This window comes from Raphanus sativus, chromosome 1, assembly GCF_000801105.2.
Source record: "Raphanus sativus cultivar WK10039 chromosome 1, ASM80110v3, whole genome shotgun sequence".
NCBI classification, from domain to species: Eukaryota; Viridiplantae; Streptophyta; class Magnoliopsida; order Brassicales; family Brassicaceae; genus Raphanus; species Raphanus sativus.
This window is the reverse complement of record NC_079511.1, coordinates 18,549,875-18,558,089: the sequence shown is the minus strand read 5'-3', so window position 1 is coordinate 18,558,089 and position 8,215 is coordinate 18,549,875. Positions and strand designations below refer to the sequence as shown.

General features: G+C 37.5%; 1 non-coding gene across 1 annotated transcript; it reads left to right on the top strand.

The window, feature by feature from the left end:
• The first annotated feature begins 2,211 nt into the window (after window positions 1–2,211).
• LOC130497931 (small nucleolar RNA R71) lies at window positions 2,212–2,318 on the top strand. Its single transcript, XR_008936976.1, has one exon. It is a non-coding gene; the product is annotated as a small nucleolar RNA R71 (small nucleolar RNA).
• Window positions 2,319–8,215: the final 5,897 nt, after the last annotated feature.

Sequence of the window (8,215 nt, the reverse complement as noted above, 5' to 3'; positions counted from 1 at the left end):
TTTATTTGTTTGAGAGAGATTGGAGAGATTTCTCATCTCCTTTTGTATTTCTACTTTATTCTATCTATGCAATTCTTTCATCTATCTATTGTTACGAATTGCTTAGCTATGTCTGAGTAGTCTACTTGTTAGATTTAGGGTTTAAATAGGTTTGTGGGATTAGCCCCAAACTATAATTGCTAAGTTGTGATACTCATCAAATGGATTGTACCCTATGCTTGTTTTAGATTAGCTAACTAGAACATAGATCACTAGGATCTTAGATTATCTTGAATTATCCATTTGAGCGATGCATGTTTCCCGTTGAGAAGAACGACAGTTCCTCCTTGAGACCTTGTGGTCATATTCGGTTCGCGCCTAGGCAGATCTAGAAGCCGTCGATCGATAACCCTACTGGTGTATCAATCGGCGCCGCGAAAGGTGTATCGCTCGATATCTCAAAAGGACATCGACCGACTCTTTTTCTGTGTCATCATGCGAAAGGTGTGGCCAGAGATCTAGATATTTTAACCAGTGATTCATCACATATGTTAAGCGGCTGAGATCTATAGTATCATGCAAGCAACTTGTTAAAGCATTTATAGAGATTATAATCTCCATTCCTGAATAGAAACCCTATGTCTAGCACTCTTTATCCCATATAAACAACCCATCATATTGTTAGTTAGAGCAACTACCTTGCTCATTTTAGGAATTGTTATTTTCATTTCTATCATATAAACCAACCTTGCCTAGGATTGATTAGTAGATTTTATTTAATTGGTTCCCTAGCTCCTCGTGATTCGATCCCTAAGTACTACAGATGTACCTCTTTTTTGAGAGAGTAAGCTCTACTGGGTAATTTGAGCACTATCAACTAGCTCCCAAATCGAAGAGACATTTCTCAAATACCATAGGTCCAAGAGCACAAGGTAGTGTGAAGCATCATGGATCCTCTAGCTTCTCTGGAGCATCAAGCCTCTGAATGATGGCATTGCACTCATGACTCAGAACCATCATGCCCTCCATCTCTTTCTTCTTAGCAGCTACAGCATCTTTCAAGAACTTGCTGTATTGAGGAATCAGCATGAAAGCATCAATGATGGGCATTGTAACCTGAGCTTTACTCATCTGCTTCTGAAACAAAGCCTTGTACTTCTGTAGCAGCTGCTTCTTGAATCTACCAGGGAATGGAAGCTTGGGTTCATAGGGAGGAGGGACAGAAGAGCTCTCACCTGCAGGAGCAGCAGATTCACCATCTTTTGTTGTCTTCTTCTCTTCTCCAACCTTTCCTTTACCCTTATCTTTCTCAATCTTCTCCAAGATCTCATCATCTGTCTTCTCATCAACAATGACCACTTCATCATCTAGATTGATGGCTACCTCCTCACCTTGTTTCTCAGCAGCTTCGGTGAGGGTTCTAGGAGGTATTTGCTTACCACTCCTGAGTGTGACAGCTTTTGCTTCCTTGGGGTTTTGATCAGATTTTCCAGGTAGAGATCCTGGCTGGCGATTCTGGTGGGTGCTCATGGAAGCAAACTGATTCTCCAAATTCTTGACAGAAGAAGCAAGGTGGGAGAATTTTTTGTTGAGCTCATTGTAGCTCCCATCAATCTTGGAGTGAAGGTTCTTCAGCTCATAGCCACATGTTTCTCACTTCTAGTCTGAGACTCTAAGATTTGTTTCAGTAAGGCATCAGTGCTGCTCTCTTGAGGGGCAGATGAGCTAGGAGAGGGATTTTGCTGAGGCTGATAGTTGCTCTGCTGGTTGTTTCTAGGCTGATAACCACTCTGCTGGTTATTTGAATAGGGCTTTTGTTGGTAGTTGTTTTACTGAAAGTTGGGTTCTTTCTTGTACCAGCTACCATTGTTGTTGATGAAACACAATTCTTCTTGCCCTTCCAAACCCTCAACCTCATTGACAGTAGAAGGTATCTCCTGTTGTGGGTTACCAACAAAGTTCACATGCGCTTGTGTGGCCTTATCAGCAATGAGTGTGTCAATCTTCTCCTGAAGAGCCTTTATCTCATTCCTTGTGTGCTTGTCATCACCTCTACTGCTTCTGTCATGGTCTCCACTGTAGACTGCATCACTCTTAACCATGTTGTCAACCAGAGCCTCTGCTTCTTCCTCAGTTCTCCCCAAAAAGAACCAATTGCTAACTGTATCCAGTCTGGCTCTGTACTTAGGAAGAGCACCTCCGTAGAATGTGCTCAGCAAGCTCTCCTTTGAAAAACCATGGTGTGGGCACTGAGCTTGGTAACCATTGAATCTCTCCCAAGCTTCACTGAATCCTTCCAAGTTCTTCTGTTGGAAGCTGGAGATCTCGTTCCTCAACTTAGCAGTTCTTGAGGTAGAGAAGAACTTCTCCAAGAATGCCTTTTTGCAGTCTTCCCAAGTAGTGATGGAGTCACTTGGTTGAGACTTCTCCCACTGACGTGCCTTATCCCCCAAAGAGAAGGGGAATAGCTTGAGCTTTAAAGCATCCTCCGACACACCATTAGTCTTTGACATACCACAGTAGCTGTCAAACTTATCCAAGTGATCAAATGGATCCTCCACAGCCAGACCATGATACTTGTTGTTCTCTATGCAGTTGAGCAGCCCTGACTTGATCTCAAAGTTGTTAGCAGCCACAACCGGTGAGTTTAGGGCCGTGGATGTTGGGGCAGTCATAAGTGCCAATGGGGCGAGCTGGTTGCTGTTGAGGCCCTTGTGGTGGAACATTGTTGACTCCATTGGGGTTCTGAGGATTTTGTTGTTCTTCCATTGCAGCTTCCAGTGTCTGCAGTTGAGCCTGTTGCTCTTCTTGTCTTCTCTTTCTAGAACACTCTCTCTCTAAAGCTCTGATGTCTGCGGCTCTTGGAACAAGGTTTGATGTACCCTTGCTCCTCAAGTTCATACACCTGAAAATCACAAAGAGTGAAGAAGAGAATTAGTAAATTACAAAAATAAAAATGACTTAGTCTCAAGGAAATTACTAAATCTCAATGTTCAAATCAAACTCAGAATTTGGCAACGGTGCCAATTTGATGTTAGGAGTTTTGAGGCTCCTAAGTCAAATGATAGTATAGTGAAAGATGCTGTCGAACCAGATCTGAGGGATTTAAAATCAGAGAGAATGCAAGTATTTGCCTAATCTAAGTGCAACCAGTGATTTGATGAATTCTAAACTAATGATTAAAGCTAATGCAAAACAGTAAAATGATACTCTTAAGCTATTGGAAAGGAGAACTCATGGGTATTTAGACCTTGGGTGATCAGGTTTCGATCTAAGGAATGCAAATGATAAATCAAACTATCAACCTTAAGCCTAGACACAATTCTAAGCAAGCTCTATGTCTAGATGAATGCTCATTTGCTAACATATCTCAAACATCAAATGTCTTGGTTGAATAACATGCAAGCAATCATTACTAACAAGTCTATTAGCTATCTTAGCATCTTTAACAACAAATGTCTTTGGCAAGTACACTAAAAGCCTATGAAAGTTGACTCAGGCATTTCATCAAACACCTGTCGGGTGAGAAATGCCTAGAGATCACCCTTTGAGTGGCCTACTCAAATGATGCATTAAGATCACTCTACTAGCAAGGAACAAGTATGATCTATACCTAAAATATCCTAGAACTAGCCTAATCACCCTTAATCACCCTAACCCATGAATCCAAAAGGTGATTACTCACTAATCTCCATGATTCCTCTTAAACCCATGATAGATTTCAGATTAATCATGTAGAGAAATAGATGAGAGATCACAAGAACAATAACAAATCAAGCCAAAGAGATATGTTTTTCTTGAGAGAGTTTGTGTTCTTCAATAGATAAAAGATGTTTTCCTCCTTTGATTACAAAAGTATCAATCTGATCTTCAGAAAACCTAATGGTTCCCTTTTAAAATGTCTAAAATACCCTTTTAAAATGTCTAAATTCGAGCAAGTAAATGACTTGACCCGGGTAGGAATCATGGTCGACAACCCGGGTCATCCAACCCGTGTCAGTAATCGACCAGCTTCTTGCAATGCCGCCTGGGTAGGGCAGCCCGCGTCCTTCTACCCGCGTCAGATTGGCCTCGACACGTCCAGCTCGTGCGCCCGGGTAAGGTATCCCGAGCACTCCAACCCGAGTCGACCAATGGTGAGGCCTGCGCCCGGGTAAGCTATCCCGGGTCATTCTACCCGGGTCCGACTCATCCAACTTCATGTGTGGCTTGACTAAACTCCATTCTTCACCCCAATTTGGATCACAAAGTTCCCAAACATCTCCAGTCAATCCATAAGACACTCCATCACCTGATAAAGACATATGAATACACTATGGATCCTAAAGATGCCTAATACCTAATCTACATGATCATTATGAACAAGAAATGATGGTTAAAACCATGAAAATATGCAAGATATCAACAGCTTTAAGTTTTTTTGCAAGTTTGGTCCCTGAACTTTTGGACCTCTACGAATTCACCCTTATAACCTCCTATCATGAATAGTGGTCCTATGTTTTGCCCCATATTTTCTGATTATCACTACAAGCCCTCTTGTGTATGCAAATTTTACAAAATTTACAAGTGGATGCACCCTCTCGTATATGCAAATTTTACAAATTAATTACATGCTCGTGATCTATAGGAAACCATCTGCATGTTTAATGCTTTTAGCTCATAATTTTTGTCCACAGTCATATCTGGTCTAAATATACTAAAATAAGAGGCTAAATATTTTAAAGTCTTAATAATCAACTATTAACAACTACATTTTTCTGCTCCACAATTTGTTTTTGTACATTCATTGTCTATTAATAACCATCCACATTTTTTTGTTCCAAAATATTAAAAAAACACTCAATTCTAGGATCTATAGTTTTCATGATAGAAATCCTATTTTATATGATAAAATTTATATCCATGTTCAACTGCCAACGTTTCTTCAATCATTTTTTTTCTATTTACATGTTTACAATCCATATTTTCTCAGATTAATGTTCTAACTAAATCCACACTCTTGAATTAAAAGATGATATGTTAACCTTTGAACAAACATATGCAATTCGATCAACATATAATCAATCCAAGTTAGAGGTTCTATGAAATTTGAATTTTTATACAACATACATGTATTCGTGTTCAAAAAAATATACAATTTACATGTACACAACTCTTTCATCCATATTTTCTTCAACAAACAAAATTCTTATCCGTAATTTATATATCCACATCTACAACACATTGGCAAAATTTAATTGAGAATTAAAATAAAAAGTATATGTACATGGATATGAATATAATAAAGAAAAAAAATTATACCATCCCCATCCATCTATAACTCAATTTTATGTTCTTTGATACACAACATCTATAACTCAATTTTTGTAATAATAACGTCCATAACTCTTTTTTTTTTAAATTACACCATCCACATCTATATCTTTTTCTTTTACACATTTTTCATTTGTGTCTACACTTCTATCGTCCATGTCCATGCATTTTTATATAAATATAAAAATATATATATCGAAAGTGGATGTGGAAATATAAAGAATTTATTTTTGTAATTTAATATAATAAACAATATACTTTTGTCTATAAACATACAAAGTATAATGTTTCAAAACATTGATAAAAAATATAACTCAAAAGAAACTCACTAGCTCTTTCCCCTTTTAATAAGGACATAATTGTCCAAACAATATGTTGGTCCCACCAAAATGTGCTGAGAAAATTACACTCACAGACACAATTTGAGTTTTCAATATCTTAAAATGACACATTGCTACTTGACACACTTTCTACCTGTATGTTTTACCTATATGACCCTGAACTAACAAGAAAAACTATTAATCTTATCTCTAAATAAACTATTTCTTTTTAAAACAAAATCTTCTCTCTTTGAAATCCAGAAAAGTCTCACAAATCAAACCATAATCTATTTCTTCTTTTCGACATCTTCTCCCATATGAGAGATTAGGGAAACTGAACCTTAATCCATAGTCCCTTTTTCCTTTTTGACATCTTCTCGATCTGAAAATGAATCATAATCCCCTTTCTCCCTTTTGACATATTTTTGATCTCAATATCTCGATCAGACAACTTTCTGTGTTCTCTACAGCCACCTGTTCTTTTTCGCTTGTATGTTTCGTGCCGCGGCAATTTCAGTGGCGAGCTCCGGTGAGAAAAGAACGATGCGACAGCGAGCACTCGTGAAGTGGAAGAGGAAGACGGCACCGTCATCTTTCAAACATGGATGACCGCATCTAACATATCTGTGTGAGGGGTACACTCTGTTCGTGTGGATTTTGTGGACTGGGAATCTGTAGATGTCGGTGTCGGAAATATGTGAAGTGTGGATATGACTGTTGTGGACAGAGGATAGGTGGATGTGATTGGTGTGGCCGCCAGTTGTGTGGATGTGATCGAGATTCTCTAACTATAACCAAACCTTATCTCATCACTTTATACAAAATCGTGAAAACCCTTTACCCCCCGACATCTTCTAGATCCATATATCGAACTCAGACATGAGAGGTTAGAGAGATTGAACCCTAGTGCAAGACGTGAGGTTAGTTACAGTGGTGGTGTAAGTGGTTCCACGAATCTCCTATCCATGCATCTCATGTCCACGCGTCTCCCGTCCATGCATTGCTCATCCACACATCTTCCATCTACGGTGTGGTTATGGAGGTGACAGTAACTCTTTTGGTCAATGTGTGTGGATATTGTTGATGTGGTCAGAAGAGTTATGAATATTGGAGATGGAGGAGACAATGGAGGCGGTGGTGTGTATGGAGGTTACGGTGGTTCTCTTGGTTAATGTGTGTGGAAGTTGTTTATGTGGTCAAAAGAGTTGTGGTTGGAGATCTTGTGGTCAGAGTTTTGTTGATGTGATCAGAAGAGTTTGTGGATGGGTTCTCGATGGTGGATACAAAAGTGGTAATAGAGGTGGAGAAGATAGTGGAGGTGGTGACTAAAACGGAAGTGGCAATTTAAAACGAAGATGGTAGAGAAGATGGAGGAGAAAATAGTTATAGACAATATACTTGTGGACAACATAATTGGGTTAACGTTTTTATAAAAAATCTATGCAATTGGATGTTTGAGTTTCAAGATTTTGTACACGCAAGTGCTAGCTCTAGTATGCAATATCTTGGATTTTATGATCTTATGAACCATGTATGAGAACATTTGCACTGATTCAAAGATATCTGAAATCTTTCATATCATATATAAGACTCATGGATGAGTGATTTATGGACAGTGGTTAATAGATTAATTTATCGTGGATAGGTTTCTGGTGGATAGGGCGTCGTGGGTGAATCAAAGTTGTTATTCCTCTAATTCTCATCCATAATTCACCATCCACATTTCACTATCCATTAATAACTTCATGAATTTTAAATTTATAAAACAATGAAATTTATATATACATATGAATATCAAAATAAAAAGAAAAAAATATTATGTTTTAATTTATAAATATATTTATTTATTTCTAAACATATATATAAAATTAAAGGTCACTACAAAATATGTGAGATGAAAATTTGTTTTTAATAAAAAGAAAAGAAAAAAAATTGGTATGGACAAAAAGAGAACAACTATGCTCATTTACAACCGTTCAATCGATTCTTTTTAAACTGTCCAGATTTAATCGTACATATGCAAACACTAACTAGATATTCTAATTAAGTTTCACTTTAGTTAATTCTTCAAAATAAAATAAAGGCATTTTTCGTCTCATAAAATACCAGCCGTACACATAAAGTGTCCTAAACCCACAATGTGTCTTTAAATGAAAAAGAAACACGTAATGTGTCCTTTTTCGTAACTTTCTCATGTGGTCCTCTAACAACATGTGCCTTATCATGTCAAAAAGTGAAAAATGTGTCTTAAAGTGAAATGTACTCTTAATATATCTATCAATGTTTCCTTTTTTTTGTCGATGCTCTATAAATGTTACTTCGTTTGTAGTATGATGTTTTTCAATTTTATTATCTTGGCCGGTTCAGATTTATGCTATTGTCTTTTTAGTTTGAAAATGTTTTGCTGTGTCCACCTTAATCATCAAATCAAATTAGTATAAACTAAACTGGTAAACGTATAGTCAGTAACTTGCAAAAGTTAGCAGTTCTATATATGGATTTTAAAATGGTAAAACCCACCCCATTTAAACCCACCCTGTTTAAGATCCAACCCATTTAGAATTCATATCCATTTAGATTCATTTAAACATAGGTGTATAAGA